Source organism: Bubalus kerabau, chromosome X (assembly GCF_029407905.1).
Source record: "Bubalus kerabau isolate K-KA32 ecotype Philippines breed swamp buffalo chromosome X, PCC_UOA_SB_1v2, whole genome shotgun sequence".
In the NCBI taxonomy this organism is placed as follows: Eukaryota; Metazoa; Chordata; class Mammalia; order Artiodactyla; family Bovidae; genus Bubalus; species Bubalus kerabau.
The window spans coordinates 114,847,001-114,859,107 of NC_073647.1; the positions used below are offsets into that span (position 1 = coordinate 114,847,001).

The following is a 12,107-nucleotide window of genomic DNA, read 5'->3' on the forward strand; positions in this document are numbered from 1 at the left end:
CTCGTGTCCTCTTTGAGCAGTCCTTTCAAAGCTGTACTACCCTTCCGTGCTAAGTACCTCTCCTGGTCTCTTTCTCCACTCATAGAAAAAGGAACCAGATTCCCCCTGCGTTACTTACCATCAATATAAACAGTAGTTTTGTTTCTGTTATTTCCCCTTTCAACCTAGCAATAAAGTTTGCCACTGTTGCTCTCTCCACCCGACACAGGAAGAAAGACTTCCTTCCGTCATTGCTTGACTTTGCCCAGGCCTATAAATAATCTTCCCTTTCTCTTGGACTCCAGATGCTCACCTTTTCTTTTTTTTAAAAAAAAAAAGAAAAAGAAAAACGCCTGAGAGTCACTCCTCCTGAATCCTTCCGGTTTTCTCCATCTGATAAACTTCCTCTTCTACCTAGTTCATCAAGGACGCCTATGAAGCTGTTGTCCCATTGATTGGTGTCTCAGTGTTGTAGGTCAGTGTTGGGCTTCTCCTTTACCCATCTTTTAGCTGTATTGACCTACATCTTTCCTCTATGTCTGTTTCCTCTCAGTGGCCCTACTTCTTTGGTATCCCTTTGTCTTCTTCCGCTCCAGACTATTTCTGTGACCATCTCAAAAAATCCAACTCCAATTGTCATCTGAGAGCTTGATCTGTTGATATTTTCCTCTGTTATTTTTTTGATCTGACTTTTAATTAGATCGACAGTGTTTCTCTGAACACCTTCATTTGCTCTACAATACTGTCAAAGGCCCTGACAAAAACCCTTCATGGAGCATCAACTGATAAGAAGAGAAGAATGGGGGAGAAAAAATGTTGTCAGCAAGACTTTTATAGGCCCTTTGTTTGTACTGAGTTATTACCACTGAAGCACTTTTGGTTTCCTAACCACCAGTTGGAGAAACTGGTCATACTGGGTGGTGACCACTCTGAGCAAATACTTGAAGTGTAGGTTTGGACTTTATACAGCTATCTTTCTTCCCTTCTCTAGAAGTTTGAAAATAGCCAATTACTCCCTTTTCCTTTATTTAACACATATCAAAGCAGTCTTTATAAATCTGCACGTTCCCATTTTCTCTTTGTTGCACAAGTAGCATTCACATTTTCATCCTGTTCTTTTTTGCTGAATGTCTCCTGGGTGTTGTAAGCTGCTTGGTCATTAGATAGTATCAGTGTGATATATGGTACATTTAGTCTTCCTCCTATTTTCTTTCTTTCTTTCTTTTTTTGGTCAACACATTGGATTTTAAAAAATATTTTTTTATTTATTTTTTCTAATTGAAGTATAACAGATTTATAGTGTTGTGTTAATTTCTGCTGTACAGCAAGGTGACTCAGTTATACATATATACATTCTTTTTAATACTCCTTTCCATTATGGTTTATCTCAGGATATTGAATATAGTTCCCTGTGCTACACAGTAGGACCTTGTTGTTTGTGGATTCTATGTATAGTAGTTTGCATCTGCTAATCCCAAACTCCCAGTCTCTCCATTCCCCTCTCCCCCTGTTCTCTATGTCTGTGAGTCTGTTTCTGTTTCGTAGATAGGTTCATTTGTGTCATATTTTAGATTCCACATATAAATGATACCATATGGTTTTTGTCTTTTTCTGACTGACTTCACTTAGCATGATAATCTCTAGTTGCACTCCACCATTTTCTAATCATTTGTATTAGCCCTTCCACATCTTCACACTTATCTGTCTCCCCTTCTCTTCCTTTGTGGTATGAACCATTTATACAAACCACATAATTTTAAAAATCAACGTGCCACCATACACCTCATAATAATCGAAGCTCAGTGTTAGCTGCTGATAGACATGTATGATTTTTGAAAGAGGCTTCATTTGCTAACAGTATACGTCATTTCATAGCCTTCACAAGCAAAAGAAATTGACACCTCTGGATGTTCCCTTTGTTCTTCCTTCTATCCTCTTCTCCCATCCTCTGCCATTACCTATTCAATTGTCTCAATTTTTCCATTTCATCGGAGTTTGCTTGTCCTATGGAATGAAGACAGAATAGCATTCCTGAGCCCCAAGGACTCTTCTGTGCTACAAGGTTATTCTTGTGCTACAAGAGGTTGTGGCTTCTCTGGGGGCTCAGATGGTAAACAATCTGCCTGCAATACAGGAGACCTGGGTTTGGTCCCTGGGTGGGGAAGATCCTCTGGAGAAGGGAATGGCAACCCACTCCAGTATTCTTGCCTGGAGAAGTCCATGGACAGAGGACCCTGTCCAGGGTTACAGGAGTCAGACCCAACTGAGCAACTAACACAAACACAAGGGATTGTATAGAAACATGCACCTTGAGGCACACCCTTCACTAGTTCACACTTCTCTTCAGAAAATATCCTCCTTTACAAAGAGCTAGATCCTATAGGCACCCACAAATATTATAGAAAAGTACCATAAAACTAAGTTAGGAAGTGAATGATGTTTAAAGGATAAAGAAATAGAAGAGTTTTCCTGAAATGAAGATGGTCTCCTTTTGTTTTTTGAATCGCATCAGTACAGGTGCCAGACATTTCACTCGGATTTCTTTATTTGACAAATATTTATTGAAAGATGACTATAATCCAGTGCATCTGCTAATACTTCAGAATCTCAGAAGTATTACCCTCATAGAACTCATATTCTAATGAGGAAACATATTTCTAAATAAATAAGGAACCATTTGGCTTGTGTTTCTGCCTGAGACACAGACTGAGTGATGAGGGAGCTGGCCCTGAGTAACATGTAGCTAACTTTGCAGAAGACTCCAGGAAAGCCTTTTAGAATTCTTCTAGACTCTTCGAGAATCTCTTTGAGCTGGGCCAGCGGAGGGAGAAGAGGAGCTGGGCAAGCAGTATGCAGAGGTCAAGGATTTGCTTCTCCTTACTCCATCTGAACTGAGTGAAACTTGATGGGAATGGTCAAGGAAGACCAAATGAAGAATTTTGTGCCATGAGAACTTCCGTGGCAAAAGGAGTTCTGTATAATGGTGAAAGCAGAGGCTTGGTGGAGATTTGATTATAAATGAATTATTAGGTATATGTGATATTGATGCCTTTATAAAATATCACAAGGCTTAGAAATGAGGGCAAATTTAGGAAGACTCCAGTAATGGTATAGAATAGTGATGAGTTAATTATGATTAAAAGTCTCTGTCAGGGATTCTGAAAAACAAGAGAACTTTTCTCTATTATTTACAGGTTCAGAAAACAGTCACCTTACTTCGATACTGTTTTTTTTAACTTACCATTGATAGGGTGCAAATTATTTAACTTCCTTTTTTTTTTCAGCGGTAAGAATTCCTCACCATTATTGCACCCCACCAACAATTGTATGAAGAGAATTTAGAAGTTTCTTTCAAAGAGAGGGAGAGTGACAAAGAGAGAGATATTTGCACATGGCTTTAGAGCAATTAATTTCTGGAACTTGTCCTTAAAAAGGCAGTTACTTTGGTGAAAACTATTCTTTTCCTCTGAGTGCTTCTAATGAGTAAAATGATTTATGTTTTCATCGAATGGTTGTTTAAAAGAATTTGGTTTTCGTTGAGAAGGATTAAAGGCATGTGCCTAATTGCTAAATATTATTTTTAAAAAACTCGTCTGAGTCTGTCTTTATGGGCTGTGAGTGGTTTCATCTTTAGAAGCTTGTTTTAGGATCTCGTGCCAGAACAGGCCTGTTCAGACTAGAATTATCTGGCAGGGAATTTTTTTATGTCTTGAGCAGGAACATCAGAAAATGTTCACTGCAATCGCCAAGTTGACTTGCTGAGCAATTTACTAAATAAGAGATATGAAAATCAAGTGACCATCAGCTGGTCTAAATGTTTTTGGTCGGTGTAGTCACAAGACCTCAGGTATGCAAGACTTGGACGGGCTGCAACCATGTGCTGGTTATGGTGAGACCCTGGCTTCAGTCCTCAAATGTAACACAAAAGGAATTCGAGTTCACAAAAACATACTTTAATTAGACACCTGTATTTAAAAGGTTGGGATTTTCCTCAGGCGTAGTTTCACCCTGTGCCTTTCTTTCCTGGGTTACAGTTAGAGTTAATTTGACTTTTTGTTCTTAACCACGTGGGAGGCAGTTTGTCTGTTTTTTGTAAACAGCTTCATTGATATACAGAGAACCACACATACGTAATGCATGCAGCTTGATGAGTTTACATATGCAAACACCCATTACCATCACCACAATCCAGGTAAGAGACGTATCTAACACCTAACATAGCTGCCTTCTGTCTTTTTTAAATGTATGAGTGGTAAGAACACTTACCACGGGATCTAATCCATGGGAGGCAATTTTTGTTTACTTTTGAAGTAAACTCTGTTCGAGTAACTCTGTTCGAGTGACAAAGCACACTCCAGTATGTTACTCGAACAGAGTTTACTTCAAAAGTAAACAAAAATTGCCTCCCATGGAGTAGATCTCATGGTAATGAAAGTGAAAGAGGAGAGTGAAAAAGTTGGCTTAAAGCTCAACATTCAGAAAACGAAGATCATGGGATCTGGTCCCATCACCTCATGGGAAATAGATGGGGAAACAGTGGAAACAGTGTCAGACTTTATTTTCTGGGGCTCCAAAATCACTGCAGATGGTGACTGCAGCCATGAAATTAAAAGACGCTTACTCCTTGGAAGGAAAGTTATGACCAACCTAGATAGCATATTCAAAAGCAGAGACATTACTTTGCCAACAAAGGTCCGTTTAGTCAAGGCTGTGGTTTTTCCAGTGGTCATGTATGGATGCGAGAGTTGGACTGTGAAGAAAGCTGAGCACCAAAGAATTGATGCTTTTGAACTGTGGTGTTGGAGAAGACTCTTGAGAGTCCCTTGGAGTGCAAGGAGATCCAACCAGTCCATTCTAAAGGAGATCAGCCCTGGGTGTTCTTTGGAAGGAATGATGCTAAAGCTGAAACTCCAGTACTTTGGCCACCTCATGCAAAGAGTTGACTCATTGGAAAAGACTCTGATGCTGGGAGGGATTGAGGCAGGAGGAAAAGGGGACGACAGAGGATGAGGTGGCTGGATGGCATCACTGACTCGATGGACATGAGTTTGAATGAACTCTGGGAGATGGTGATGGACAGGGGGGCCTGGTGTGCTGCGATTCATGGGGTCACAAAGAGTCGGACACGACTGAGCGACTGAACTGAACTGAACTGAACTGAATTGACTATCTTCCTATTTAGTTCCAGAAAGCTGTTAGTGCATGTGCTAAAATATGTGAAAAATCATGGATGAGGATTGGTCCCCACCATCTTAGAGCCAAACTTTACAGTTTTTGACTTGGTAAAGCTAATATTCTAGCAGTGCTATGAAATTGTTCATCCCTCTTCATTTACTACCTGTACATACAGTGCTTGGGGTCAAAATTTCTTTCCCCAAATTGTAATTTGTAAACTTAGGGATACTTTGGGGAGGCAAAGTAGAATCATCCAGATAATCCCTCAAAAAACAGGGAAGTCTATTCTTCTTTTTGTTGAATAACCCATGAAGCAGCATTTCATTCGTTTCCAGGGAAACTTTGATGAGAATGTCAGCTTGGCATTAAACATCAGTGGGTGTCTACCTCTTGGTTGGATTTACAGGTTGCCCCTGGTCTCAAATCCTAGGTTAACATTTCAAGAAATGGTCTTTATCCCTGTTCCAGGCAGGCTTTCCAACAGCAGGTGGCAGGCTTAACTTTTAATAAGTCTTTTCCTCCCTTTTAACTCTCTTTCCCATTATGTGTACCTCAATAAATGGTCTTCAGCCAGGATGGATAGGTTGTTGTTTATGACTGTCTTTGTTTTATTTTTTTTGCACTGTGAATAGGACTTGAACAGTGACTAACTTGGTTATAGTTCTGTTACTCATCCCTGGGGTTTAGTTGTCTTCTTAATTTTAGATAATAGAATTGTATAATTTGCCATTATTAGTTTGACTTATTCATAAACTTATAAAATGTATTATTGGTTGATAGTCTATGCTATAGTATATTCCTTATATATTCTAGTCCCTGTATTTTAATAGTCTTTAAAATGTGTATTATTGGTTAGCAGTAGACACTAATCTATAGAGCTTCCCTAGTGGCTCAGACAGTAAAGCATCTGCCTTCAGTGTGGGAGATCCTGGTTTGATCCCTGGGTTGGGAGAAGATCCCCTGGATAAGGAAATGGCAACCCACTTGAGTATTCTTGCCTGGAAAATTCCATGGACAGAGGAGCCTGGCAGGCTGCAGACCATGGGTTCGCAAACTGAGTGACTTCACTTCACTTCATTTCTAATCTATAGAGTAGCCTACCATAAAATTTTATCTACAGTTTTTCCTTTTTGTATTACCCAGATAAATTTAAAAGTTGAGGGAAAAGACTGTCTTAACTTTGTAGTTCTTTAGACCTAGGAAGATTTGGAGAATAGTGTGAGCTTTGGGAATTAAAAATACCATTCTTCTAATCTAAATATACACCAAAATTTATAAAAGATAATCCTTTGAATTTTGGTGCTAAAACTAACCAAACTTGCCTCATTTTAATTGTTAGTCTTCTTATTCATAAAGATAGTTATTAACATTTAGTTTTAGTGGTTTATGAAATGTAAGTTAGTGTGTTCTATAAATGCTTTATTTTATATTGAAGGTAAGATTCAGCCAAACTTGTACAAGCAATTTGTTTTTCTTACTTTGGTATGTATGCCCTGGCTTTTTAGGTAATGACAAAATATACTTCATAGATGGAGTTGTTTTTAATTTATTTAAAAAGAAAACAAAACAATCAAAACAAAAACCTACTTCACTTTATAAATTCCATCCTTCTTTCCTAAGAGCTAACCACCTGGTGAAACACTATCATTATAACTTGGCAAGTGGGTTCGCTCTTAAAATTAGACATCTGTGATTATATAGTTAAATCATTCCCTTGAAACTGACATATTTAGAGCTCTCAGAAAACCAGTCATCTTATACCTAACACATTTTTTATTTTTTGATTTTTATTTTATATTGGAGTAGAGTTAATTTACAATGTTGCCTAACATTTTTGCTGCTAAGCTGCTAAGTCACTTCAGTCGTGTCCGACTCTGTGTGACCCCAGAGACGGCAGCCCACCAGGCTCCCCCGTCCCTGGGATTCTCCAGGCAAGAACACTGGAGTGGGTTGCCATTTCCTTCTCCAATGCATGAAAGTGAAAAGTGAAAGTGAAGTCGCTCAGTCGTGTCCAACTCTTAGCGACCCCATGGAGTGCAGCCTACCAGGCTCCTCCGTCCATGGGATTTTCCAGGCAAGAGTACTGGAGTGGGGGTGCCATTGCCTTCTCCATTTTTTAAAGCTACCTTTTTTAGGCAATAAATATTTGCATCTAGCTGCATGTCCACTCAAATTGTACTAATGTAAAGTTCTAAGTATAGCCTTTTTTCCAGTTGATGATAACTTTCCTAAATCTTTTCCAAGTGATAGCCAAAGCATTTTAAATTCATAAGAAGGTTAGATTCTAAAACGTGTACTTGGACCAAAGCTGCACAGTTATTTACTTTCTATAAAAATCCAAAAGTCGGAAATAATAATTGGCTACCAGTGGTCATGTGCTGATATAAGAACACCTTCCCCAAGACACCAGGCTTCTTCCCACTTTAGGGCCTTTGTTCTGAATCTTGCCTCTCTCTGTGATGTTATCTCACTGCAGGTGTGTACACAGTTTTCTTTCAAGAATGTGCTCAAATGTCATACCCACAATGAGGTTTTCTGTGACTACCTTCTGAACATTCCTCTTTGCTCTGTTGCTTTACTTTATGGAAATGATCATCCATACCTGTTGAGTTTCTTTTGTCTTCCTGACCCTAAATATTCAGCTCTCAGTACCATGAATGCAGGATCTTGGTTCAGTGTCACATCCTCAGTGCCTGGAAGAAATTAATGAGTAGGCATTTCTGGGGTGAATGAATGAATGAATGAATGAATCAATGAGGAGGACACCTGTCCTCTAACTGTTTAAACCTACATGGTATTATTGCAGGAGGGGCTTCTCTGGTGGCTCAGATGGTTAAGAATCTGCCTGCAATGCAGGAGACTTGGGTTCAATCCCTGGGTCGGGAAGATCCCCTGGAGAAGGGGATGGCTACCCACTCCAGTATTCTTACCTGGGAAATCCCATGGACAGAGGACCCTGGCTACAGCCCATGGGGTCACAAAGAATTGGACACTACTGAGTAACTCTTTCATTATGGGAGGAAAGCTGGGAACTGACATACTAGTGAGCTGCTCCTTTGAATACTTTGTAACGTATCTTCTTTGCAGTTTTCATTGGTGTTTTAGGTGTTTGGTGGAAATAACTATCATCCTATAATAGAGGAAATGATATGATTTTTCCTGTAATTTATTGTATGTATGTGCATCATTGGTATATTAAAGTGCTGTAAGGCAAATGAAAATTCTCCAAGGCCACAATGAAATGGTGGATTGAGTTTTTGTTTATTAATTCATTTGTTTTTCATATATGCATATGTATATTTTTCCATTTTATATGTGTAAATATTTCACATTTACATACAAACACATATACATTTTACTTCAAAAACGTGCCACATAATCAAGTGTATCATCCCAAGCAATCATGCCTGCTCTAAAAGGGCAGGGAGTTTCATCTTGTATTTTGTTTGTTGCTGACTCTCTAACACTTAAGAGACTATCTGGCACTTTCCTCAATATCACTCAATATATGTTGAGTAAGTAAATAAATCTAGAGACTGTTAAATTGCATGCGTGGAATTAGTGTCAGTCAGACTGCCAATAAAGAAAATATGCAATTGAAACCTCCTGATACCATTTCCACATAAGTTTCCAGAACTGATCTCTTCTCTTTCCTTCCACAGAGCCCCACCCTGAAGGCTGCATATCATCTAGCTGCTGGAATGTGTAGGTACCCTCAATGGCTCAGTAGCCAGTGTAGATCCTGTCTTTTGTAATCAGTAGCTACATCTGGCTACTGGGTCTCTGATGGCATCTTCTACCTTCAGTTACTGTGTCCTGAATGAGATTATTGAGAAGTCCTCAATAATAAAGCTTTACCTTGATTTATACATAAGTATACACACAGAGTTAAGTTCTGGGGTGACTGTTAAGTCTTCCCTTATTAGCTGGAGTGTGGGAACCATCAAGCTTTCATGAATGATAATGTCTTTTGAAATTCAACACCACAAAGGGGAGGAATCTGGATAGTTTATCCATAGATTGTTTATAGATCTTTTTTTCTCTCTCCCCCATGTCCTTCCATCATTTGGTCACAAGACTATCAAGCATTTGGTTATAAATCAATCTATCTATCTATCATCCATCTACCTACTACCTATCTTACCTATCCATCTAGCTTATCCATCCATCCATCCATCCATCCATCCATTTCCTTTCTTGACTTTTAAATAACATTCTCAAAATAACATGGTAATTTTATTTTAAGAAAGTTTCACCTGTAGTAGATACATCCCAGCAGAGCATTTGTGACTTGTGGCTGTCTTTTCCCTTTGTTAGAGAAGATAAATGCCAGAAATCTTGAATGCAGCAGGCAATTCTATTGAAATCATATGTGGGAAGTCTTACAGGCCCAACATCCAGGTCTAGGGCATGAACCTGGCATACAATGTAGATTTCTGTGTTTGTTGAGCAACAGCTACATTGTCTGCTGGGTTTCAGGCTACCTGGAAACACGTTCTTCATGGCTGTTTTCATCAATGCTTCACCTATACTGTTTTGGATTAACTTTTGCAGGCAGCATAAGCCATTGGGCTTAATCATTGGACAGAGTGCAGTGAAAGGACCCCATGAAAGCTGATCGTTTTAGCAAAACATGATTTTGTTATGATTTCACCAAGATGGGCACACATCAGCCTGGGAAGCTCAGTGAACCAGAGACCAGGTGTAATGCTACCCTTCCTTCTCTCTGCCTCAGCTCTCAAGGATTGGTCACCTACATGTTATTAGCAGTAGTATTTGATTTCTATTCCCATTTACTATCAGAAGGCATAGCCTTTATGGGCTTCATCACTCTGCCCTGCTACCTCACCATTCCTCCTCGTTTTGGCTTCTTGACCACCTGCGGGAGCCCAGTTTCTTTCTGTTCTTTTTCCACAGCCCCATAATTTTTTTTGAATGACTTTCAGTCTCACCAGAATCTGTATCTCTCTGCCCCAACATCCCACCCCATCATTTGCTCTCTGACGTGAACTCTAAAATGGATTTTTTGTTTTTGTTTTTTTGCCACTATTCACCATCTCTTATGAAACCAGAAGAAGAACAGCTTTCTTATGGAATGAAAAAGAACTTGTAAAGATAAACCACCAGTTTTCAGGAGAAAAAGAAGAAAAGAATGTTGGAAATAGCTTCTGGAAAACTTTTTCCCATTATGTTTTGTTTGTCTGTTCCTGGTAAATAAATTTAAATCTCTCAGTGTTAAAAAATAGATAAACCATTAAATTCTCAGTAATAAAGGAATATAAATTTTAACCCTTGGTTAGATGAACTGGATACTTTTAGTAAGAAAATATGAATTTTAAATGAATACAAGTTAACAGATTTAAAGCAGAAAGTGAATATAAGGAACACAAAGATAAATGTCTGTATGTAATAGTCAATTGTAATGATATAATGTATTTTTTTCACCCTGTGCTGAATCAGTAAAAATAAAGTCAATGACTTGGAGCTTTTAAAATATAGTGTATGTGTGTGTATCTTTTGACTTCCAATCCATTGTCTATTTTGTACCTAAGTCACTGGCCTTTGTACCCTGCTAAGAGAAAGTCATTCTACTTGAGCTACTTGACAGCCTTTGAAGAGTGAGAAAAGTCTCTGGGACACATGATTATGTTTATTAAATTATAATTGTCAAGGAGACAGTTTTCTTTCTCCTCTCTTCACTCTTATACTTATGATGTTCTGAGTCCCTTTAACTATCCTTAAACAAGACAATGTTGACAGTGGAGCCTATTGTGAAGAAGAACTCCCTAGTTACATGGTTAAGTTTTCATTTCCTTCTCAAGTTTGATGGACCAGTATCAAATTGATCCCCAAAGCAAGAATAAAAGTGCAAATAACCAAGAACTTGTTTTCTCATTTTTTCTCAGCTTTTACTCTGGGACCCAAGAAAGGATGGACATTGGTATGTTGGCTCTTCCTAGAGAAGGCATAGCACCCACTATATGATTATTTTTAACTTTCCATTTTGAAACAATTTCACACTTTAAGAAAGTCTAAAAAATGTAAAGACAGTGCTGGTGGGAGTTTAAAATGGTGCAGCTGTTTTGGAAAAGTTTCACAGATGCTCAAAAAAGTTAAAACAGTCACCATACATATGACCAAGCCTGTCCACTCCTAGGTACATACGCAGAATTGAAGACAGATACTTACATAAACGCACGTTGATGGCAGCACTATTCCTATTCATAATAGCCAAAAGATGGGAATAACCCAAATGCCCATCAGCTGATGAATGGATCAACAAAAGGTGGTCTATCCATACAATGGAATATTATTCAGCCATAAAAAGAAATGAAGTACTGATAGCTGCTACAATATTGAATGAAACTTAAAAACATTACACTAAGTGAAAGAAGCCCCCCCTCAAAAAAAAAAAACAAGCTGAATATTGTATGAATCCATTGTATGAAATTTCTAGAACAGGCAAGTTTAGAGAGACGGACAGTAGGCGAATGGTTGCCAGGGGCTAGAGGAAGAAGGGCGTGGGGAGTGACTTCTAATGGGTAGAGGGTTTATCTTTGGAGTGATGAAACTTCTCAAATTCATGTCCAAGTAATGGTTGCACAACTTTGTAAATATACTGAAGGATGAGTTTTATGGTATGTAAATCTCAAAAATATAGACACTCACATACTCCTTTTCAATTTCCCAAGTGTTAATATCTCATGTAACTACAGTTATAAAAATCAGTAAAATAACATCAATATGATAAAATAACCAGATACCTTATTCAGCTTTCATAATTTATCTCACCATTGTCCTATTTCTGGTTCGAGATCCAATCTAAGATGCCATGATTAGTTGTCCTGTCTCTAGTTTCCTTTAGGTCAGGACACTTGCTCAGCCTCCCCTTTGTCTTTCATGGCTTTGCCACTTTTGAAGAGTACAAGCCTGTTATTTTGTAGATGGTTCCT

The 12,107-nt window shown here is 38.5% G+C and overlaps 1 long non-coding RNA gene across 1 annotated transcript in view; it reads left to right on the top strand.

The window, feature by feature from the left end:
* Window positions 1-11,210, top strand: part of LOC129639587 (uncharacterized) — a 31,789-nt gene extending 20,579 nt beyond the window's left edge. The window contains exons 3-4 of the long non-coding RNA XR_008708482.1: window positions 8,817-8,859; window positions 10,227-11,210. This is a non-coding gene — a long non-coding RNA (uncharacterized LOC129639587). The remainder of the gene's footprint in view (window positions 1-8,816; window positions 8,860-10,226) is intronic.
* Window positions 11,211-12,107: the final 897 nt, after the last annotated feature.